The sequence below is a fragment of the Orbicella franksi genome, chromosome 10, assembly GCF_964199315.1.
Source record: "Orbicella franksi chromosome 10, jaOrbFran1.1, whole genome shotgun sequence".
Taxonomy (NCBI): domain Eukaryota; kingdom Metazoa; phylum Cnidaria; class Anthozoa; order Scleractinia; family Merulinidae; genus Orbicella; species Orbicella franksi.
In genome coordinates this window covers 771,181-796,176 of record NC_138154.1, presented here as the reverse complement: position 1 = coordinate 796,176, position 24,996 = coordinate 771,181, and the positions used below count along the sequence as shown (strand labels likewise).

The 24,996-nt window shown below is 39.2% G+C and overlaps 1 non-coding gene and 2 pseudogenes across 1 annotated transcript; 2 read left to right on the top strand and 1 right to left on the bottom strand.

Annotated features, from left to right (window-relative positions):
- The first annotated feature begins 2,949 nt into the window (after nt 1-2,949).
- Nucleotides 2,950-9,231, top strand: LOC145500183 (uncharacterized; annotated as a pseudogene).
- A 378-nt stretch (nt 9,232-9,609) lies between these two features.
- On the top strand, nt 9,610-17,730 carry LOC145500182 (uncharacterized; annotated as a pseudogene).
- Nucleotides 15,933-16,005, bottom strand: Trnat-ggu (transfer RNA threonine (anticodon GGU)). Its single transcript has one exon. It is a non-coding gene; the product is annotated as a tRNA-Thr (tRNA).
- Nucleotides 17,731-24,996: the final 7,266 nt, after the last annotated feature.

Genomic DNA, 24,996 nt, shown 5'->3' with positions numbered 1-24,996 from the left:
CATTTTGATTAAAGTGAATGATTTGATTTTAGACATCGGATGTCTTCTTTCTTTATAGCCTGCATAACTTGGGGCTTAGTGAGAGTAGATTATTTCCCCTGCAAAATAAATTCCCAGTAGTCTGGGAATTCCTAGGAATTCTAAGTTATTCCAAGACATGCAAATTATGCTTAATCCAAGACCTTGGAATTTCTGTAAATATTTGGGAATAGTGGAAGTATGACTGGGAATTATCAGGAATTCCTAGGAATTCCAAGTTATTCCAAGCCATGCATGCCATATTGAATTTAACCGCAAGTCACATTTCATTGCGCATAGTTTTACAATTCAGTCCCCAAGGGATATCCAGGGGACCTCTGTGTTACCGCTTCCGATAAAGTTGAGAAATATTTTCCCATTCGATTGACGTTACCGTGATTGATGCATTTAATGCTTAACAAACAGCCCAAATTCAGTTCAAGCTAAGACCCCTTCTGGTCAAGATTGTAAAACAAGTTAGAATGAAATTCTCAGGAAAATCAAGACCCATGGATATTGGTAAGCTATGATGATGATATTTACATTGTTATGTAAATTTGTGCTTCTAGTAAGAGCTATACTTAGATTTCAACCCCTCTCAAGGCTCTCTATTAGCATGAGCACATGGCATGATCATTGTGATTGCTTTCTAAGTTAGAAACGCAACGATATTTAGTGATTTCTTGATGTAATTATTTCAGTTGACCGCTTTGCTTCGATTCGTATGAAAATGCCCTGAGGCCACAAGATTAGGATTAAAGACAATAAAGTAAAGATTGTTCTCCTACACTGGCTTGGTGTTCTAAGGAGTTTTTACTGTACATGCAAACAACCCGGGAGAACAAGATTTCAATTTTGACTTAAGAAACTGTTACACTCTGATTGGTTGAAGCGCAGCGACCCGTTTTTGGGTTGCTAAAATTGGTGGCAATCAAGCAGGAAAAGTCCTTCATCTGGCGTGTACTGAATAAACAAGACGAAGGACTTTTCAGAAAGTCTAATACCCTCCCCATGTAGGACCATTGGAAACGATTCCCTAGGGTTGAGTGGTGGTACAGAGAAGGGGGTTGTATGAGCCCAAACTGGAATTTCTAGAGGGGAAGAGGGGCTGAAACCAAAAGACCCTTTGTGGGGGTGTTTGATATCTTCTAGAATAAGTTATTTGAGCAAAGCCAGAAACTTCAATATTATTCATTAAAGCAAAAAAGTGGCTAAAAGGTGCAACCATTTAAATACCTCAGCAATGAGCACCAGGTGAAATGTGTTGGTTTGACCCAGCCAGGAGAAGGGTAGGGTGGGGTTGGGTTTGCATTGAGTGGTGCATTATTGTTACTAGTATGTTAATTATAGGCATAGAGTAGTCTGAGAGTGACTATGGTGTTAACATCTCAGTTACATCAGTAGTAATATCTCAAACTGTGCTTTCTACAGGGCAGCTTTCCCACAGTACAGGTCAGCCTCTCATGGCCCACAACCCAAAAAAGGAAAAAAGGCCAAACATTTGTCCCCATTGTGATAATAGACTACGAGTAGTCCCTCTTTCGCTTAGTCCGTCGTGCATGAAGCGAAAGAAATTCGCAAGAAAAAAATGGCCACGCAAAATCCTGGGGGCTAGGAGCGCGCGAAAGGAGGGACTACCGCCTAAGCCCAAGAGTTTGCCGTTTCACGGCCAAGTGATTTTTCGGTGTAGGATTTCTCATCTTGACATCCTCTTATTATCGCCTGTTATCAATAGCTCCGGGAGATCTGAATAAAATTGCTCCACTCTACTCTTCAGGTAGCCAGGCAAAAACATATGCCGTGAGAAGTATATCTTCGTTCAGTGTTCGTTCAGCGAAACCGACTGTCAAAAAAAGTTTAAAAAGAAGACAGTGAATGAGGCCTCTTGTAACAATTTTCGCTGCATCTAAAAGTTATTGCGAAAATTTCCACAGAGTTTTAACCGAGAATTTATGTTATACATTACACATTATACATAGGACATCATCCAACTGCGGTGAAATGTTTGCCGATAGCAGCGGAAAATTTCAGGTGTCAAGTGAGAGTCCGGTTCAATCTTTCAAATGGACGGCAGAAAGGCCAAGCTCAGTGAATTTATATTCGCTGACTTAGATGATGCTGTTGAGCGGCGAAATCACTAACACGCTTGCAGTCGGAGTGGAGGCAGAAAGCTTTGCCAAACAAAACACTGGATAAATTTAAATCTTTCCAAAGCGCCTGTTGGCAGATTTGCAAGAACATCACGGCTTGCGAAGCGCGATTCCAACACTTCAATTTGTTCCGGTTCCAAAACATTCCTGCAAGACATCACAGGTATCTCGAATGTTGACAACACGTTGTCAACATTCCTAACATAAGCCAATCATATTTTTGCGTTGTGAGAGCAACGCATAATTCAAACTCTTGGGCTTAGGTGGTAGTCCCTCCTTTTGTGTGCTCCTCGCCTCCAGGATTTCGCGCAGCCATTTTTTTCTCGCGGTTTTCTTTCGCGTCTCGCACGACAGACTCGACTAAGCGAAAGAGGGACTACTCGTAGTCTATTGTGATAAAGGACACCTGAACCCACAACTCTATTCTCCTGCACTCCCCAAATAAGGACAAAACACCATCACTGGCTGAATCTTATGCTTTGGCTCTTGCTGGTCTGGGTAAGAAGAAAATTCTATTTCCCAACAAGTGAGGGGACTTTAAGAAATTAAAAGCTACATTGGAAAAAGAGTATCCTAAACTGACATCCCACCAAGGAGCATTTGAGCTCCTACGTGCAGATAGAGGTGGACCATCAAGGCCCCTTGTGCCAATGAAACAAAATGGTGGATACAGCATTCCATACGTAAAAGATGTGTCCTCAAGCACAGCAGCAATTTACATCAGGCCTATGTAAAGTAACCTTGATCTGGAGAGATTCGTCCAACTATCTCTGTGTGATGGCCCAGCGAGGTTAAGAAGAACACTGGAACTATTTCCAGCTCTTGGTTCATGAGTGACATTGCCCCACAATTCTATAATGCTTAAGTGGGAGTAATCGATGAATGTCCACATCTGCAGAAGTTACCATGCCATGGCATGTGGATAAAGGAATCACTCATGAATTAAGGAAAAAATGGCGTCATACCAACAGAACTCGAGGTTTACAAGATGTTTCAGACGGTTCTCGAACACTGCTTGACAACTGCTTGCGAGGTTTTCTCAATCGCCTTAGCCTCTACACAAAAACAGCATCATTCAAGAAATACTTTGTGGAACCCTTCCATAAGGTTTTCAAGTATCAATACTTGAAAGGGAAAACTAACAATTGCTTAGCCAATTGTCTCCTTAATCTTTTACAGTATGTTAGAGATAAAACCTGTGATTGTCTGATTAAACTGACCAAGGGAAAAGTTACAACATGCATAAACATAATACAGGAAAGGCATCTGCGCAGTTTGACCCTCTCAACTGGCTCTGTTAAACCCAAGGATGGGTTAATACCTGGACGGTACTTGGAGAGAATGCGAGAAGCTCTTATAAAATGTCAAAGCTTTTGGATGCCTGTAACAAGCAACAGTCGCTCTCATTTAATTACCAGCGATTCTGATCTAGCAAAGTTGAAAGCAGCACATTGTCCTGCATGACAAGATGACCAAGGCTGAACATATGGATCCAGCTAAGTGCTCTAATTATTTTCCTGCACTGTTACTAGTTCTCCTTTACCTCTTATTACATTAAATGATAGTGCCTAAAGTGTAGGAACTGTGTGAGGCCTGTGAAAGAAAATTGTAGAGGCATCCTGTGTGACTCTTGCCTCTGGTGGTTTCACCTAAAATGTACTGCTTTATCTGTTAAGGAGTACAACTATTTCGCTGCGACCTGTGACTTGTGGCTCTGCGTGCACTGCCGTAACGAAATTTTTCCTTTTAATTCTGTGGAAGACCATGAACTGGTTGAGCTACTGGTCTATAATTCCAACACAGATTGTCTTTGCTCTGATAATAATCGTAATTTATCCAGCATTGGATATGGATTCTTATTTGAATACCAATCTCCCTGGTTATTGTTTCCTGTCTCAACCATCCATGTGTAATGCTGGGGGTGTTGGTTTCTACATCAAAGACAATCTTTCATACATTAAACGTGATGACTTCTGCACTACCAATCCAGAATTTGAGTCCATTTGGATTGAAATTGAGGTCCCACTTCAGCATAATATTGTCTGTGGATTAATATATAGGCATCCTGATCAAAATATTGCCAAAACTGTGGACTTTTTGTATAAGGTGACCGAGAAAATAAACAGAGAAGGTAAATTTTGTTTTCTGATGGGTGATTTTAATATCAATCTTTTAAATTATTACGCTCATTCTGAGACAGAAGATTTTGTCAATACTCTAGGATCCTATGCATTCCATCCACAGATTTTGAAACCTACTAGAATAACCTATCATTCCGCAACTCTAATCGATAACATTTTCTTTAATTCACTAGAGCACCATGCTATAAGTGGTAATATACTGTGTGGCATAACAGATCATTTGCCTAACTTTTTGATTATCACAAAGTTGTCTAATCTTCCACAAAATTTTATGATGTATAAAAGGGATTACTCCAGGCTTGATAATGACGCACTTATTTCAGAGGTTAGCAAGGTGAACTGGTCAGAGGTCTTATCTAATGAATCTGAAGTGTCTGATGTTAACACAGTTTTTCAGAATTTCTATCTCTGTATTTCTGAATTCATCAATAAGCACTCTCCTCTCCATAAACTTACTCGGAAAGAAATTAAGTCATTATCCAAGCCTTGGGTGACACCTGGCATCAAAGTATCTATTAGGCTGAAGGAGAAGTTTTATAAACATTTCTTAGAAACTAGGAATATATATTTCTTAACTAAATAGAAGTTTTATCGGAATAAGATTACCCAACTGCTTAAAGTCAGAAAACAGAATTACTACCATAATTACTGTATTGCAAATAGTAAAAATATCAAAAAAACCTGGGCAGGCATCAAAGAGTTAATTACCCTGAAAACAAACAGATTCAACTCTTTCTCTAAAATTGTTGTTGGCAATAATGTAATTATTGATTCCAAGGCTATTACTTCAGCTTTTAATAAGTATTTTTCAGAAATTGGCAGAAAGTTAGCAGGAGATTCCTCAAGTTGATATCGATCCCCTAGACTTTCTTGGGTCCTCGCAGGCAAACAGCTTTATGCTTTTCCCTGTTTCTGCAGTAGAGATACAGAATGAAATTACTAGCCTAAACTCATCCAAGGCTTCTGGTCCTTTTAGCATTCCTGTATGCCTGCTAAAGCTATTAGAAACCTGCATATCATTTCCCTTGGAATTTATCTTTAATCTTTCCTTTAGTAGTGGGTGTGTGCCTGACCAATTTAAGATAGCTGATGTTATTCCAGTACATAAAAAGGACTCAGTCACTTGCATGAATAACTATCAACCCATCTCACTGCTCTCTATTTTCAATAAAATCCTGGAGAAGCTTGTATACAAGAGACTTATCACTTTTATTGACAAATATAATATTCTATATGACAAACAATTTGGCTTTAGGAGAGATCATTCCACCCTACATGCAACTCTTTTTATTACAGACAAAATTCAAAGAGCAATTGAAGATGGCCTATTTTCGTGTGGTATTTTTCTTGATTTTTCTAAAGCCTTTGATACTGTTGACCATAGCATATTACTAAAGAAATTAACCCATTATGGAATCTGCGGTATTGCTAATGACTGGTTTGCTTCATATTTAAACAATAGGAGGCAGTATGTTACAATTGGTAGTACTAAATCTGATGACACCCTCATTACTCATGGTGTCCCACAGGGTTCTGTGTTAGGCCCTCTTCTATTTCTCCTGTACATTAATGATTTCTGCAAGTGCAGTAGTGTGTTTGACTTCCACATTTTTGCAGACGATACTAATCTCTTTTACTCTAATTCTAATTTAGCTGAACTTGAGTCCACTGTTAATTATAATATGAAAATGGTATCTGACTGGCTTATGGCAAATAAGGTTTTCTTAAATATTGATAAGACAAATTTCATTATTTTTCACCCCCCTCAAAAGGTTAAGGGTCACATAGTCAAATTAACAATTTCTAACAGGGAGATTATGCAAGAGAAATTCATAAAGTATTTGGGTCTCCTGATTGATTCACATCTCAGTTGGAAGTATCACATCTTACATATTTCTAAAAAGATTAAGGGATGTATTGGCATACTCTCTAAGATCAGGCACTCTGTGACCGACCAGGTCCTTTTACAGTTGTATTACTCACTCATTTATCCCTTCTTGACTTATAGTTTAATAACTTGGGGGAATACATATCAAACAACTCTTTTACCTCTTATCACCTTACAAAAAAAGCAGTCAGAATAATGACATTCTCAGAATATAATTTCCACTCTAGTCCACTCCTTCAGAAATTAAAAATACTTAAAGTAAGTGACTTAATATATTTATATAGTTCTTTATTTATGTACGACTATTACTCTAATAGACTGCCATTGATTTTTGATAATTTCTTCAAGACTATCAACAAAGTGCATCAATATCAAACCAGACTGGCGAGTGAGATTTCATACTATCTGCCAAAAGCAAGGACTAATTACGGCAAATCTAACATTCGTTTTTTCGGTGCTTAAGTTTGGAATTCCATTGATGACTCACTTAAATCTAAGAGTCGTGCTTGTTTCAAAAATCTCTTAAAAGAATTGATTATCTCCAACTACTGACTGGTACATTGATGTACTTTAATTTTTCATTTTTTTGTGTGCACATTCATTTTTGTCTTTTTCGTTCTCCGTATGTGTGTCTGTGTCTGTGTGTGTGTGAATGAAATTGTGTCCTGTTTTTTTTTTCACATATTCTGTAACTTTATTGCAATATTTTTTCCGCTTGGCCCAGCCACTTAGCTCAATTAACCTTAGCTATTTCTAAGTGGCCATGCTCTGTTTTTCATTGTTATTTTTTCACATTGCATGTATTTATTTTTATTGTAAAATTTTTCTGGGCACAAAATAAAGATTGTTGTTGTTGTTGTTGCTGTACAAAATTGCCAGCTAAAGTGCCAAGAGTGCGACATCTGTGCATATATGTATGTGTGTAACTGCCCTGACAGCTTGATCTCGACTACAATTTGCAAGCATATTCATCTTGTTTGTAGGTGTAGCACCTGTCAGGATGAGAATTATGCAGGGCAGTGGTCTGAAGACGGAACATATTCCAACAATGATCGTGAGATGGATAGAGAAAGACGGAAGCAATCACTAAGAACCAAATTACTTACTATTGTCAGTTATATTGAAGGGTGCGAAAATGTTGATGCTTTGCAACAGTTAGAGAGAAGCATCAATTCTGCCCACAGCTTGTTTATTTTGAAACATGGAAAGAAACACCTTCCCACCCCTAAAGAGAATGCTCCACATAACAAAAATATTGTGCCACAAAAACGTTTCTTCTCCACAAAGAAAAAGTCAAGGAAGATCAACATGAGGTTTGTAAAGCCATCCAAAGAAGAAAAATTGGAGATCACTGGGAACTGGAGAGGGGATGACCAAATCAGCACAGCGAAACAAATCTCATCTGATAATATTAATACGGAAGGTGAGCATGTAAAAACTATTGAACTCGGATGTTTGTCGTGTCTTTATGTCAGCTATGCCAGCTACATGTTCTTGTAATATTACTTTCATTTGGAATTTTTAATTAACATTTTTTTTAACTAGGGTCATTACATGATTATAATAAAAAAATTATTGTCATTCTTCTTCTTCTTCATCTTTGTCTTTTCTTTTATAGCATTGCAAGAATGATGAATCGGTTTTGCAAGGAAGAAAGCCAGGCAGTCAAAGACATTCTGCTTTCTGGAAGGAAACTACCTCTGATTTATCGGTGTTGAAGGAATTCTTCACAGATGACGCATGGAAACCATGCATGTTTTGGCATACCCAACATCTCAATTTTAAGTGAAGTATATATAAAATAATTCATATTTGAACTGCGGTAGTAGATGAAAGTGAAGTATGATACTTCACATCATTTCACTCACGGGAAGATATGAACTCAATTAATTGACCTCGCTCCCAATGTGTGGCTTCATAGCTCAGTTGGTAGAGCATCGCACCAGTATCGCGGAGGTCACGGGTTTGAATCCTGTTGAAGCCCTGATTTTTTTCAGGCTTCTTCTTTCCAGTTGCTTAAATTGGAAAATTTACTGCGATGATCATACTTCACTTTCATCTACTACACATCATTTCACTCACAGGAAGATATGAACTCAATTAATTGACCTCGCTCCCAATGTGTGGCTTCATAGCTCAGTTGGTAGAGCATCGCACTGGTATCGCGGATGACACGGGTTCGAATCCCATTGAAGCCCTGATTTTTTTTTCAGGCTTCTTTCCAGTTGCTTAAATTTGAAAATTTACTGTGATGATCATACTTCACTTTCATCTCAATTTTAAGTTTGAGCCAGGAAAATTTTAAATGAATGATCATGTAAAGATAATCAAACATGCAGACAGACTACTGATGTCATAACACATCTGTCCGACTGATAAATGTATTCTCTGAACTACCTATGTTGTATTCTTTGCAGTGAACGAGTTGAAAAAAGCCTGGCAATGTCATTCATGTCAACAGTCCAGACATATGCACATGATCCAGTGTGAAAGCTGTTTACAATGGTTGGACTGGTAAGCCACTTATTTCGTTATTATGCATTAATGTAATGTATAATGTACCACTGTATTGCCACAGCGAGAGTTTTATTTTATTAGTGAGTAGGTCTATGTGTGGTCTCTTCAGTTAACAATTCTAATATACTAGTTTTGTTGCATAAATTTTACCGAGTTAGCCACTTTTGTTTTTGGAGTTGCTAAATGGGAAGGAGACTGGGACTGAGCATGACTGAGTAAGGATGCGAGATTGATAGCTCTGTAACTTTTGTTGTACTCTTCCTTGGGTTCTGATACTTTATATGGAATTTTCATCACCACTTTCATCCCTGTTTAAATGGAAAACGAGAGGAAGCAATTCACCGACCAGCAAGACTGTTTCCCCTGAAACAAAACAATTAAGGTCATTCCCCAATATTGCATTGCGCATCCCTACTGCGCATAATTTCACACATGATTAGCGCACATGCATTAAAAAATGGTGGCTTTATGTTTACAGCTGGATCTCGCCATAGAGGTAAATCGTCATTTTCTCACAAACGAGTATGGTGACCTATCATTTTTTGCTGTTGTTTTGAATTGGGTAACAAATTTCTCTGTGTAAAATAAATATGGTCCAATTCTCAGTGTAGGACAAAAAGCAATCGTGGGAGACGTGAATTTAGCAAGCAATCATGACTACAATCATGGCGCTATTATAAGGATTTATATGGGTATAAACAAGGTGCTGTTGCTCCTACACGAACATGGGGACCCCTCATTTTTATTTCAAAATTTAAGTTCCTATAATATAAACAATCAATTGGCAAAGTTTCACAAAAATCTCAGTGCTGGTTCTATTTCAGTGGAATGACCTTAAGAGAGTGTGAAAGAACACCAACCAAACGCTCCACCCACCTTTGTATCGCCACCAAAGATGAAGAGCAATTCTGAAGACATAGTTCTGTCAGCCCTCAATATGGCAGAGGATTTTGCCTCCAAAGTGGACCTAATATTATCAAAGGTAAGCCAATGGGAAAACATTGGTACACAAATAAATATATTACATGACTCGGTGGATTGAATAAATCAAACAGTCGCAAACCTTCAAAGTGAATTCTACCACTTAAAGGAAGACATATGAAATACAGTTGAAGAAACAAATACGTTTAAGACGGCGTAAAATTCCTAAATGATGAAGTGGAAGCAAGTAAGAGAAAACTCCGAGATGATGAAGAGAAGTCACAACAGGAGATGGATGACTTGGGCCTCCAACTATTAAATTAAGAAGTGAACAGCCGCCGCAAAAATCTTTGCTTCTGTGGTATTTTAGAAACCGACAAGGAAGTGAACACTGAAGCTGTTTTGAAAGCCTTCTTGGAGAAAGAGTTAAATGTGGAAAACAACCAGTATATTGAGTTCCAAAGAGTTCACCTCCTCAGTAAAAAGGATCAAAACACAAGAAAACCCAGGGCCATCATAGCATGCTGCCTTCGCTTTTAAGATTGAGAAAACCTCTTTTCTTGCTAACGCAACATCGATAGCCAGTCGAATTTCGGTATTGGCCTGGATCTATCTAAGCAGGTAATTGATATGAGGAAGAGGACTATTCCGAAGATGGTGCAAGCAAGAAAAGATGGAAAACGAGCAGCCTTCAGTAGAATGGAACCCTATAAACTCTTTATTGATAGCATGGAGGTAAAACAGTGATAAGCAAATGCTTTTGCATTTAACTATCTTAGGTGAGGTCGGTCTCTTGATACTAAGCCCACGAGCTGATTAGTAAACATCTACTAAGCTTCAAGCTTTTAAAAAAATGTTCCAGGTTGTTCATTTATAGAGTTTGCAGGAATTAGTTTACTTCTTAAGTTTTAGTTTCTATTAAAAGCTATCAATTAGCATATTCCATAGTTCTTTTTTGAAGTTCGATTTAAACAAAAGGCTAACACTTGATCTTGTCCAAGTGTAGCTTTAACAGTTCAATTTTTCACACTGGCTACATTTTTCATTTCATTTCTTTTGTTTTGTTATGTATGTTATTCTGTATTTATTCACTAAGCACTTAACAAAATTGGGAATGTGTTAATTGTTTGGGTGACAGTGACCCTTCTAGGAATAACAGCTACAGTTTTTATCTTGTTTCCACTACACCTATGCACAGGATTCCAACAACCAAAAGGTTAAAACTCTTTCGCTGAATGTTCGGGGTATCCGTACGTTTGAAAAACATTAGTTGATAAATTTAAAAGAAATCCCCTTGATTGCAAGTGTTGAACGACAACTAGGGCGTTAGTCAAACACACAAAAACTTTAGCACTGTGAATAGTTCATGATATCGTGGGAACGCTAGCTTAAGAAATTAACAGCTATTTATACTAGGGATTTTTTACACTGATAACGAATGATTAATATCAATTATTCAGTTGGGTATGGAGTGAAGCATGTATTGCTTTTCTGTTGGTCTTTTTTACAACAGGCTTTTTAGGAACCCTTTGACCAGTTTTCAGATCTTGTAGTTCTTGTGCAATCAGTTTAGCTAAATTTACCAGCAAATTCAGGGAGTCATGTCAAAATATCGAGAATTTGTGCGTCAAATTAAAAGTTCCAGTTTTGTGGTGAGTGACAATACATAGCATTAGCGCATGTAGCATGATCCTGCATATTAGCCTTTGTTTATTTTTATATTCTCAATATTTTTTTAAGAAAAATAAACCATGCAAAGCTCTTGGAAAATTAAAAATAGAGTTTCATGCCAAAAACAAGAGCTAGCAGAAATGTTTACAAATCAAGGTGACCAACGTTTGGTCTTGGGTGACGAAAAAATACTGGTTGCCCAGCCGGGCACCCAGCTATCCTGTTTGCCACTCAGCAAAGCGGGCAACTGATTGTAACATTCTATTTTTGGTCCATTGAGAGTGTTACTTGCAGAAAAATGTCCTTTAGCACAAACACTTTTTATTTTTCAAGCTCATTTGCTCCACATGAATTATCATCTCTGTAAAAACTAAAATCTTAAATCAAGATTTTTTTGTCCTACCTCAGCACCACAACAAAAGCTGACAACTTATGTCAGCATTTTTTTCTGGTGCCGAGGTAAGACGAAAAATCTTAAATTAAGATTTCAGTTTGTACAGAGATGAAACATGATCTTCCCTTCGCACTTGACTTCACACATGAAAAACCGCATGAGTTTCTCTGGAGATTATTTTATTTTGATGTTTTAGTGTTTTAATAGTTTTAGATGGTGCAACACATAATCATTTATATAAAACAAAATTCTCCATATCTGCAAATTTTAGCAATTCTGCTTAAGTCTCCAAACAAACGTGAGTAAACAAAATTTCAATAGTAGTGACTTGTTAGCAATTTCATTTTATCTACATTTGGTGCCGCAGTGGGTACTGTAAGCACTTAACTTGAAATGATTTCAAGACTTATTGTGTATTTTGGTGATCTTTAATGAAAACTTTAAGTGATTCTAAATGTAGAGAGTAGTTTATAAATTAGTTCGCTACAATAAACTGTGGTCGCTAAAAATAGCAACTCACTCCACCAAGTGTGTGAAAGTTTGGTTAAAGTACAAGAAAATATTTAATATGTAGTTTCTTGGTGCTTTCTGCAACTGTTACAAAAAGTAGAAATGATTCTTTGTCAAAATCCCATAGCTTAGTAAAAGATTATCAATTTTTTTAAAAAAGGAATGCTCTATCGGCCAAACTGTTGCAAGAATAGCTATGAAAGATTTCATGTACCTTCTGAAAAGTTTAAATCTCCACAAATACTCAGGTACATTAAGTTGACTTCTTGATCTACATGTAACTACTTGTAGATAACCTAGGAAATTTTTATGTAAATTCTCTAAATGGAAGGATTAATTTTTATTTGGGCCACTTTGGCCCGAAACTATCAATGTGTTTCATGATATGAAAACATGCTGGTATTATCACTTTTAACACATATTGAATGACTCTGCATAACGAAAGTCACGCAAATTGCTCGACATGTGAGAAAGAAAGATGGTGGATCAAGTTCTTGGCATACTGTATGAAATCCTAGACTGCCAGCTAAAAAATAAATCTGGAGATGAATTGAATAGTTTGTTGGTAGGCCACCAAGAGTAATCTTACAGCATACATGTATGCCATTCAACAAAACCAAAAAGCTTTGAAATTACTTGTAGAATTTCATTTCATGGTTCAATCAATTATTAACTACTTAAAGATGAATTAATTATACGTTTTAATTAATTGATTAATTAATGAATTGAGCATTTAATTGTTTCTGGGTGACCAGCCTGGAGAGCTGGGCACCCTAGCTGGAATGGTTTGGAGCCCGAAGGTCTCCCTGAAAATTTTCTTAGAGCACAGCCTTGGTAATAATTAAGGAAGATAACGTGGCTCTCGGTTATTATGCAACATTTCCTCCAGTTTTAGAGTTGCAATAAGCATAAGCAGATCCTGTGTGCACAAATAAACATATTCTTGTTCTTTCATCCTGTGCGGTGCAGTGATTCTTGTCAAAGTATACATCAATATCACATTCCGCCATCTTGGGTTGTGTGCTCCACCAAAATGAGGCTGGATGGGCATGTTATTCCCCACGTTTGCTTTGTCAATATGGGGGAAAGACATGTATGTGCCATGTGGTTGAAATCTCTTAACGGTATTCCATTTTTTTGACTCAGCTTTCATCGAGAAATAGCTCAAGAAGGGCGGAAAACTCCCAAACAAAGTAGTTACTTGCGGCCATAGTAATTTTGATTCAAGCTATAGTGTTGTATACTTCCATATTCACAATTTACTTCCAGTAAAAGCTCAAGACGCAGGAGTCCTCGTAAGAGCTAAAAGCTATAAATCCAAGCAAAAAAATGAAGAGCCATGGAGCGTACAGGTAATGATAGTACCTTATTGTTTCGTCTGAGCTCGAACCAATCCAACAAAAGTATGTTAAGTTTCCTTTCAGGTGTACATTGTTTAAAATTTGCTTTAGTTTATTGAACTCCTAAGCAATTAGACAAAAATGTAATTGAGTGAAAAAGTAAAAAAGCACACACGCATTGCAAATCAGAAAAAAACACATTTTAAATTTTTTCTTTAGGTTGACATATCAAAGGCTGCAGAAGTTAAAATAACCAGTACCTCATGCAGCTGTGAGGCAGGAGTAAGGCTCTGCAATCATGTAATAGGGCTGGTATACCTCATTGAACATTACAGAAAAGTTAGTTTGAAAAGTGTACCTCCTGCCATGTCCAAAACAAGTCTTCAACAGACATGGCATGTTCCACAGAGGACAGCAGGAATCAATCCCCGCAGCGTACAAGAGGTGCTAGTGCAGCAGGTAAAACCTCCAAGCAGTGATGCTCCAGCAAAAAAGACAGTATGCAGGATAGATGGGGTACAGCCCAATTCCAGAACATATTCGGGAACCCAAAATTATTGATTCCCTGAAAGACATATTCAAAGAATATGAAGACATGCAAATAAATAGCATTATTCCCGAAACTAACAGATTAGACTTTGTGGATAGTAAACTGGGAAAAGTACCTTGTGGCTCAGTTATCTCATACCAGCAGCGCCAAAACACAACAAATGATCCCCAAATTCACATCAACATTGATGGATCAGAAAATGTACCAGCTTTTGATGTGCCATCACTTGGAAACTATTATTCATTTGTTCCCACCTTGGAATAAAAAAACTTTATTGAAGGACTCAGTGTGTCACTAACGCAATCTTGCTTATATGAGGAAGAGACCAGGGAGCAGTCCGACACACAGAAGTGGCATGACTTAAGGGCACAGAGATCATCTTCCAGCAAATTTAAAGATGTGTGTAAACAAAGGGCTGACTTTGAATCACTGGCAGTCAGGCAACTGAAGAAGACCGTGCAAACTGCAGCAATAAACCATGGCATAAATACTGAAGAAGAGGCAGCTTCTGCTTATGCTGACAGTGGAGATTGTAATGTTTTCCCTGCCGGGATTGTTATCAACCCATCTTGCCCACATCTGGCTGCCTCTCCAGATTGAAGAGTCTATGATCCCTCTGAAAACAATCCCTGGGGGCTGCTGGAAATCAAGTGCCCTGTTAATTTCATCCTGAGCGAATTTTTGTGCACCATGTGACGATATGTCCTAACCATCGCACAAAACTTGGATTAGGGCAAAGCAGAAGGTTCAACATCCTGGGGGGGGGACTCCCGTATAAAAGAAGGGGGTGCTTGTCGAACATTTTGAAAAGAACCCCTAAGTGGTACTGAGATCCTGTTTAGTGGGTGTGGCTTAGCAGTTTTTTTCCTCCCCTTAGGGGTACTTATTCTCATGAAGACATGATTCGGCATGATTGATCATCGCAGCTATAAACACAACTTAAGCAGTTGTGAAATTAAAGTCTAAAAGAAAATTCAGACCATAATTTCACAACTGCTTAAGTTGTTTGTATAACTGCGATGATCAATCATGTCTTGATCTCTTTCTCTGTAGTTCAAATATTTGGTATTTCTTATATTCATTTGCACTAATTCTTACATAACACATAACACATAATCTCAAGTCATATTTTTTCGGCTCAATGCCCTAAAAGGTACTGCGAAAGCTACCGCTGTGGACCTTTTGACACGAAGCACCCTAAGAGGTAATGAACCGTGCTTTTGTGACGATCGAGCAACCCCGTCATTTTTATATGGGTTATGGAAGGAATTTCTGCCCATTGTAAAGGCAAAGGACCGTGTCCAAAATGTGAAAGAGGGTTGGGAAAGAAGGGGTCAGAGGTAATCTTACGCAAAATTGGTTCGTGCACGTTCATTCATACAAGTTGGGTCAGGTACCATATGTGTCTGTGGAAAGATAAGGCAGGAGGAAAATATTCCACTCCACAAACATGCGACTTGTTAACCTCATGCGAGTTTCAGGAAAGGTCACGACAGCAGGACACGCAATTAACGTAAAACCAAAACAGATAACAAATTGCAATGTTTCGTTCTGAATGCATTTGTTCTATGCAGATCAACATGAGTATTGAAACATACATTCAACAAGTAAGCTTCTTATTTTAAAATGCTCTCAGCGATGTTTTAGTGTACGCCTGTCTTTGAAAAGATAAAGTCGGAGGAAAATATTCCACCATCATAGAAACACGCAACGCATTAAATTGTTCTAAAACTCCTCCAATCTTAAAGAGAGTTTCAAGGAAGAAAGTGAAGAATAATCATCGCATTACATTTTCCAATTTAAGCAATTGGAAAGAAGCCTGAAAAAAATCAGGGCTTCAACGGGATTCGAACCCGTGACCTCCGCGATACCAGTGCGATGCTCTACCAACTGAGCTATGAAGCCACACATTGGGAACGAGGCCACTTAATTGAGTTCATATCTTCCCGTGAGGAGTGAAATGGTGTGAAGTTTATATGAAATAATTCATATATGAACTGTGGTTGTAGATGAAAGTGAAGAATGATCATCGCAGTAAATTTTCCAATTTAAGCAATTGGAAAGAAGAAGCCTGATAAAAATCAGGCTTCTTCTTTCCAATTGCTTAAATTGGAAAATTTACTGCGATGATCATTCTTCACTTTCATCTACAACCACAGTTCATATATGAATTATTTCATATAAACTTCACATAGTTTCAAGGAAGTTCATGAGTGGAAGCAGAGTGGAATTATATGAAAATAACCTAACAGCAAAAAAGGTAACAAACTGCATTGTCTTCGTTCTAAAACACTCTTCCAATCTAAAATCGAGTTTCGGGGAAGGCGACATGAGCAGAAAAAAACAACACTGAAAGAGATAACAAACAGGCCAATTAGTTTCAATTCTAGAAGCAACTTTTGCAAAAAATAACAGGAATATATGTATGCATTACATGTAAAGACACAAAAAAAATAAGATTACCCCATAAGAAGTAGTGACCTTTAGATGTTGGTTCCATTTTAATGGACATTTCACAACTCTAACATAAGGGAATGGCTGGCTGATACAAAAAGTTCAGCGGTGCATCTCTTTCGGAAGCCACGTTGCTAAGTTGCTTAGTCAAGAGGACAGCCAAGAGTCATGTTTTCTCCTTTTTGAGCGTGACTTTTAATCTTGACAATGTATATGGGTTAACCTATTTAGTGTTTGTGCAAGGGACCATAGGACTGCTTGTAAGTAATCGCTTTTTTGATTTAGTTTGACTTTCTTGCCTTCAATTTCAATTTCACTCTGTGTTTACAGCCTCCAAATTTGTACTTGCAGAAACATCAGCATATGCATCTGTTTCCTGGCTTCTTTATTGGCAGCCTCCATTAAAGACTATGGAAACTTCAATTCAGAAAATTGTATGTTTAGTGGCTATCCTGTTTTGCTTGGGCCTGTGAGTTTAATAGTAAATAATAAAGCTCATGCTGGGTGTACTTTGCAAATTTGCAAACAGCTTTGGTGGAATAACCCTTTTTGCATGTTGTTGCCCACCAAAACTGAAAAATCGCAAATTTTTTTCACATAGAAGACAAGTTCTCCAAATGTCCCAGCTCCCATTAAAGGACATTCCACTGTTGCAAACAATCAACAATGTTTTACCTAATATCATGAAATGTTCATGCTTTCATGTTTTGGTGTAGGAGATATGAGATCCACTCTCCGTCACCCCTCAGGTCCTAGTTTTTCTGGTAAATTTGACCAAATTTGCAAGCCAGCAAAAAGTGTAAAATTTAACGGAACAAAATTTGTGTTTTGTATCTGATATAAATGGACATAGAACTGCTTATAAAAAGCCAGAGATGTGCGCAATAAGCACAAGTCAGTCTAAACCATTTAGTTTTCGAATACAGTAAAAACCTGCATGTAAGAACCTAGGGATTTAAGAACCTTCAGGCAGAAATTTGCTTTTTTAATACCCCAAAATATAAGAACCTGTTTAGCCGAACAAATTCCAACAGGTTCTTATATGTGGGGTTTAACTATTTAATTTATATTTTTTTTTACCAAAAACCAAAAAGGTGAGCGAGAGTTAAGAAAATTGAACTGTTAAATGAAACTCAAAATGCACAATGTATGTTAAATTTGAACTGTTATTATGAAACAATTATTACTACAATTTACAGAATGTATCATTTCTATGTAATCTTAGTCTTGGTTCAAATGCTCCATGCATGTATCCTCTTGCATTTTGATCATTGTCTTAATATAACTTTAACCAGTAACACTGGACACTTCAAGAGCTCCTTGGACTATGAACAAGACATCAACTGTGTCTGGCACTAGATAAATATTTTCAATATATTCATACAGTATTATATATATTGAAAGATATTTCTAATTTTTTTGCAATTTCTATCAATTCAATTTGTTTCTGTTACAGCAGTGTTTCCATATTGACAGTTCTTGATGGAAAGATACATTTTATATACAGTACTGTATCATTGATCAATTAATGATCAATTTAACGTTAAATCTGTGAGCCCAAAAATTAAACATTGCACATTCGCAGGATTTTAGTCATATCCTGCACGCAACTCTGTAGGTGTTTTTTGCTGTTCACACCCTAGTTGGAACGGGATTTGTACTCTAAAGAATAGGTATAAAATAAGCTCCTTTATGTATCTTGTTCAAACTCCCTGATGAAGTCTGTATGATCAGATGAAACTGGTCGGAGAAAATAAAGCAAGTTGACAAGATCTGTTGCTGGAGTTTTGCTCACCAGTATCATTTTAAAAAATTGTCTAAGTCACAGCTAGCAGAAGCCACAATATGTTCAGCAACACTTCAGATTGCTCTGGATTCAAGATGACCAAAAGTGCTTTAAAACTTAAAAAACGGCAAGAATCTACAGATAGACAAAGTCAGGCGCGTGAGGAGGTCGTAGAAGATCATCGAACGACAACAGCTGAAGAATCATCTGAATCCGAAATATGGATCAATGACCACTTTCAACGCATGCTAAAAAATCTTGTCCGTAGCTTCATCGAGGCTGAAAATCAGCTTTATGGTCTACAAGAACGCAAACAAAAACTTGAATCCAACAACAGCAACGGGAAGGTACCCAGTGGTTTGAAGATTCGCTGTGTAACCGCTAAAAGCCGTGATACCCAGCTTCTTCAAGAAATATTCAACATCAACAAAGAGGCTGAATTGAAGCTTCTAGACGCCACTATCGACTCCCTAAAAACTGAAGAACAGCAAGCAAAAGCACGGTGCGCTGAAGAGAAGACCGTCTTCACTGCCATTGAGACCTGGAGGAATTCCTTTCAATCTAGTGCTTCTTCTCTTAACACCGAAGCAGACGAATATGTCAAGTCGGCAAAATGTTTTCCTGACAGCTTCTATTTTGAGTGTGCCGCAACACGAGCTTCTAAACGGGTAGCGGAGAACATTAAAAAAGCTTCTAAAGAGGCCAAAAGAACAGAGCAAATGGATACCCAATTTACCATTAACGAACAGTCTGTCCGCAACATGGTGCAACGTGCAACAGGAAGTTTCTAAGCTCAACCCAGCTTCTCTGCCAGGAAATACAGCTCCACCGCCCCGAAAAAATTCCAAAAGCTGTGGTAAAAATAGATCCAGCTCCAGAAATGAGAAACAACAACACTGTCGAGATTCCATCCAGGATGCCCATAACCCACGTAACTCCTTGCCCGCAGCCAAAAGTGCACAAGGGAGACGAAGTTGGTCTAAACAGCAGAGACAGCCCAAAAAACCCAATGTCAGGTTTTCTGATAGCCGCTCTCCCTGTTTCTCGTCGCCAGAAATCAAAAAACGGCAAAGGCTGCGGAAACGACGTCGTAAAATAGATGCGAGAGACAGTTACTCTAAATGGCTTGACAAAATGGCAAAAAAAAACCGATTTTGGACCTTTTACCATGGAATTTGGAATTTCACAATCACTCTCACCCCAGAGCAGTCACGAGCTCTTCGCTTAGGTCTTAAATTTAGACCTACACTTAGACCACCTGCTGCTTGTGTTTTTGACAATCAAATACAGGATTTCTGTTGTAACGTCCGTCTGCATTACAAATTTGCTGATCAACCTGATGACCCACACTTAAATCCTAAACTGTACATTAAAACAGGATGGAATCTGCCTCGGGAAGATCCTGACCTCGAAGAAAACCTGTGTAAAATCCGTCAAGAGCTACTGGAGACCTTCAACCAGATCCCGCCGCGTTGGACAATCATACGTTTGGTGAACGGAGAGGATTGCGTGAGCTCAAGGAAAACCCCATGGTTTGCGTCTTAGCCACAGACAAAAATCTTGGACCTGCTCTCGTATCTACAGACTGGGTAGAAAAAGAGACTCTTAAACACCTCAATGACACTAAATCGTATGCTAGAGTCACAAAAGATGACTGGACATTTAGACGTCAAAAGGTAATTGAGACCAGAGATAAACTTGTAAATAGTTACTCTAGATTTTTACCACCCAACTCTCTCAAGTTCCTCTGTAGCCTAGACGACAGTCCTAGGAGTATCGATCCCGCTAAATTTTATATTATTCCTAAGATTCATAAGTCACCTATAGCTGGGAGGCCTATCACGGCTTCTCACTCTTATATCACCAGGCCCATTAGTATTCTTGTTGACGAATTAGTCAAACCTAACATTACTATGCCTACGGTACTGCGTGACTCGGGTGAACTGATCCAATGTTTAGAGAAAGTTGAGCTACCCACAAATTACCTTCTTGTTATGGCGGATGTGTCATCACTCTATCCTAACATTGACACAAAGAAAGCAATTATTCCTCTTGACCTCTCGCTTAGAGAGGGCAAGGTAGCACAAACACCTCTCGGTTCAGTTAACTCGTGTAATCTTTGAGAATAATTTCCTTAAATCTGAATTTAGTAGCGATATATACCATCAAACATTTGGTATCGCCATGGGTACTCCCTTCGCGGTTACAGCTGCAAACGCTTTTATGTATTATCACAAGAGGGATATTATTGAATTGTATTCTCGAAATTTAACCCTCTACAAGCGTTTTATTGATGATATTTCTGTCATCTGGGAAGGTCCTTGGGAGACCCTCCTTGAATTTCTCAGTGCCATTAATACTAAGGATGAACGCATTAAGATAACTTATGAAATTAGTGATTCTAAGATTTCCTTTCTAGACTTGCTACTTTTCAAAGATTCTGTCAGAAACAAACTGCAATACTCTACTTTTCAGAAACCACTTAACAAGTATTTATATATACCATTTGAGTCATTTCATCCTGCTAGCAACAAAAAAGCTTTTATCAAAGGCGAGCTCATGCGTTAAGCCAGAAATAGCTCGACTTTTCGCTCATTCGATGAGACACGTCAACTATTCTGGAAGTGCTTATGCCTTCGGGGTTATCCAGCTAGGTTTTCACTGCTTGTTTTCAGGGAGATAAACTATAGTAACAGGAGTAAATGGTTCTCTAATCCTGGTCAGTTATCTAGACATAGGACAGTGGTGTTCAAATCCATGTTTAACTGCAGTCATGTTGGAATCAAAAAAGTTATTCTTAAGCATTTACCGAACCTTAGTTCTATTGTTAGTTACAAATCTACCAATACGTTAGCACATCTGTGTAAGTAAATGCTTTTGGGGCTCATGGATTTAACTTTAAATCTGTGAGCCCCAAAATTAAACATTGCACATTCGCAGGATTTTAGTCATATCCTGCACACAATTCTGTAGGTGTTTTTCGCTGTTCACACCCTAGTTGGAATGTGATTTGTACTCTAAAGAATAGATATAAAATAAGTTCCTTTACGTATCTTGTTCAAACTCCCTGATGAAGTCTGTATGATCAGACGAAACCAGTCAGAGAAAATAAAGCAAGTTGACAAGATCTGTTGCTGAAGTGCTGCTCACTAGTATTATTTTAAAAAAAATTTAAAAAAAATTTTAAAAATCTGTGTTTCAATATCATATCTTTATTGTCATTTGTTAAATGTACATAGGAGCTGTGCGATCTGTAGTTTCAAAGGATGAAAGAACTTTCCAGAAAGTGTGACATGTTGCGTGACATATCGTTACATCGTTACGTCATTTAGTTCCCGTATGTTAGATGGCGTCAGTTCCATGTGGACTTCACTTGAAATAAAGCCTGTGCTTGTGTTTTCTTGCCGGACTTCTGTTGTCCCGTCTTTCTTGAGTTTAGCTGATTGATACATGGTGGCAGCGGTTGAGAATCTGCTCAGAACCGCTGCAAGTCATGCCTGCAACCGGAGTTGAAGCTGACGCCGTTTCTGCACCAACCTTGAGCGCTGCTCAACCGAATCGCCCGCCATTACCACATGTAAAACGTCCTGCTCCACTCAATCTTGCGGACTGTTCACCGAAAAAGTGGAAATTATGGAAACAAACCTGGATTAACTACGCGGTTGTAGCGAAGATTACCAGCCAAGATGCTCAATATCAAAAAGCCCTTTTTCTCTGTACCATCGGTCAAGGTGCATTGGAGATCTTCAACGCCTTTCGGTACAACACCGGCGAAGACCCCGAAAAGGTCGACACCATAATAGCAAAGTTTGACGAGTACTTCACGGGTGAAGTCAACGAGACGTATGAACGCTTCAAGTTCAACCAAAGAAATCAAGAAGTCGGCGAAAGCTTCGATGCATACCTGATCGCACTACGAAACATGGCTGAAACATGTAACTTTTGCACTTGCCCTCGAATGACTGATTCTCTTCTTCGAGACCGTATTGTTCTCGGCATCAGAAATGGCGATGCCAGAAAAAGGCTCCTTCAAGAACGAAAGCTGGATTTAACGAGATGTATTGATATTTGCCGCACATCTGAAAGTGCCATAACTCAACTGCAGGCAATTGGTGCAAGTGAAAAAGTTGAGGAAGTCCACTGGGTAAACCAATCACGTAGAGCGAATGGCAAACGGAGTGACCCCCCTGAACCATCATCTGACAGGAAAACCACGCAGTCACGAAAGCTCAAGTGCAAATTCTGCTTGCAGACTCATGTTCTGAAAAAAGAATTGTGTCCTGCATGGGGTAAACGGTGCAATGCATGCGGGAAAATGAATCACTGGAAGGGCTCTGTGGTCTGTGAGACGAAAGGAAAGGTGCACCTAGTGAATCAGGCCTGTGACTCCTCTGACTCCGACTCGGATGTGGCCTCTGTAAAGACCCTTAATGCTTTTGTCAATGGTGTTGCATCTAGGAAGGATAAGCCAATCTATTGTGAAATGAACATTAACTCCAGCCCAGTCAAACTGCAAATAGACTGTGGAGCTACTGTCAGCATCATTCCCAGAAATTGCATAGGCAACAGTGAAATTCAGCCATCCAACATTTCCCTCGAAATGTGGAACAAAGCAAAAATGAAAGCACTTGGTACCCGTAAACTTCTCCTAGAGAACCCCAAAACCTCCAAGAAGTACATGGTGAAGTTTGTTGTTGAAGCTGAACTAACCCCACTGCTGAGTCGCAAGGCAGCTGAGAAGATGAAGCTGATCACAGTCAACTATGATAAGTTTGAAAGTGTTAATGGAGTAGTTGAAGGCCAGCAAGACGTCTTAAAAGCTTTTCCTGATGTATTCAATGGCGACATTGGCACCTTATCTGGCTCTGTACGTCTGACCATCAAGCCCGATACAGAGCCGGTACTTCGTCCACCAAAAAGGCTGCCTGTTGAGCTGCGAGACCAGGTTAAGCAGGAGCTTGACAGACTGGTCGGGGTAGGAGTTCTCGCTCCCGTAGATGAAACCACCGACTGGGTAAATCAGATGGCAATTGCAACCAAAAAGGATGGAAGTCTTTGGATCTGCATAGATCCACGATCCCTTAACCTCGCGCTAAAGCGGGAACACTACCAGCTTCCTGTACTGGATGACATCCTCCCTGACCTTGCAAAGGCGAAAGTTTTCAGCAAAGTTGATCTGAGTCATGGTTATTGGCACTGTACCTTGGAAGAAGAGTCCAGTCTGCTTACCACTTTCTCTACCCCATTCGGGAGGTACAGGTGGAGACGTCTTCCCTTTGGACTCTCTGTTAGCTCTGAGATCTTCCAAAAACGACTCCATCAAGCCCTGGAAGGACTGGTGGGTGTTGCCTGTATAGCTGATGACATATTGATCTATGGTGTTGGAGACACCATTGAGGATGCCACGCAGGACCATGACAGAAACCTCACATCACTCTTCCAGCGCTGCGAAGAGAAATCCATCCGCCTCAACAAGGAGAAAGTGACCCTGAGAGTGAAACAACTGGATTTCATGGGGCACCAACTCACTACAGAGGGTCTGAAACCAGATCCAAGTAAGGTAGAAGCTATCCTAAAGCTGCAAACACCAAAGACCAAGGAGGACATTGAAAGACTTAACGGAACTGTTAATTATCTTGCAAAATTCCTTCCAAAGCTTTCCCAAGTAATGGAACCACTCAGAAGACTTACACAAAAGGGAGTCGAATGGTACTGGGGCGATGCTGAAGACAAAGCTTTCAATGAAGTGAAACAACTAGTCACCCAGGCTCCAATCCTTGCCTACTACAGTCCTGACAAAGAGCTTGTTATACAGTGTGATGCCAGCAGCCTGGGAATTGGTGCCGCACTTATGCAAGAAGGTCGACCACTGACATACGCTAGCAGAGCACTTACAGATCCTGAGACCCATTATGCCACCATAGAAAAGGAGATGCTTGCTATTGTCTTTGCACTGGAGAAGTGGCACCACTTTGCCTTTGGTCGCCGCATAGTTGTCAGATCGGACCACAAGCCACTTGAAGCCATCACCAAAAAACCGCTTGACAGGGCACCGAAACGTCTACAAGGCATGTTGCTCAGAAGTCTGGCCTATGACATAGAAGTGCAGTATTCTCCGGGTCACACACAGCACTTGGCAGACATTATGAGCCGATCATACCTACCAGCTGATGGCCAAGAAACCTGCAATGAATTTGAAGTTGTCAATGCCGTCCAATTCCTGTCCATTGGACAAGGGAAGTTACAGAAGTTTCGAGTGGAGACTGAACAAGACGACACCTTACAAGCCCTGAAGAGCACCATACTGAAAGGCTGGCCTGAGGACAAGTCCAACGTTCCTTCCCAACTGGTCCCCTACTACAGCATGAGAGATGAGCTTAGCATTTATGATGGGCTCGTTTTCAAAGGTGAGCGCCTTGTTGTACCCCAGGGACTTAGGCTCGAAGTAAAGAGAGACATACATGCATCCCATGCTGGCGTTGAAGGCTGTCTCAGGAGGGCACGGGAAAGTGTGTATTGGCCTGGCATGAACTCTGAACTCAGACACTGGATTTCAACCTGCGAGCCCTGTAGGCTGTTTGAAATCTCGCATGGCAAAGAGACCCTCATGTCCCATGAAGTGCCACAGAGGCCGTGGGAGAAAGTAGCTGTTGATC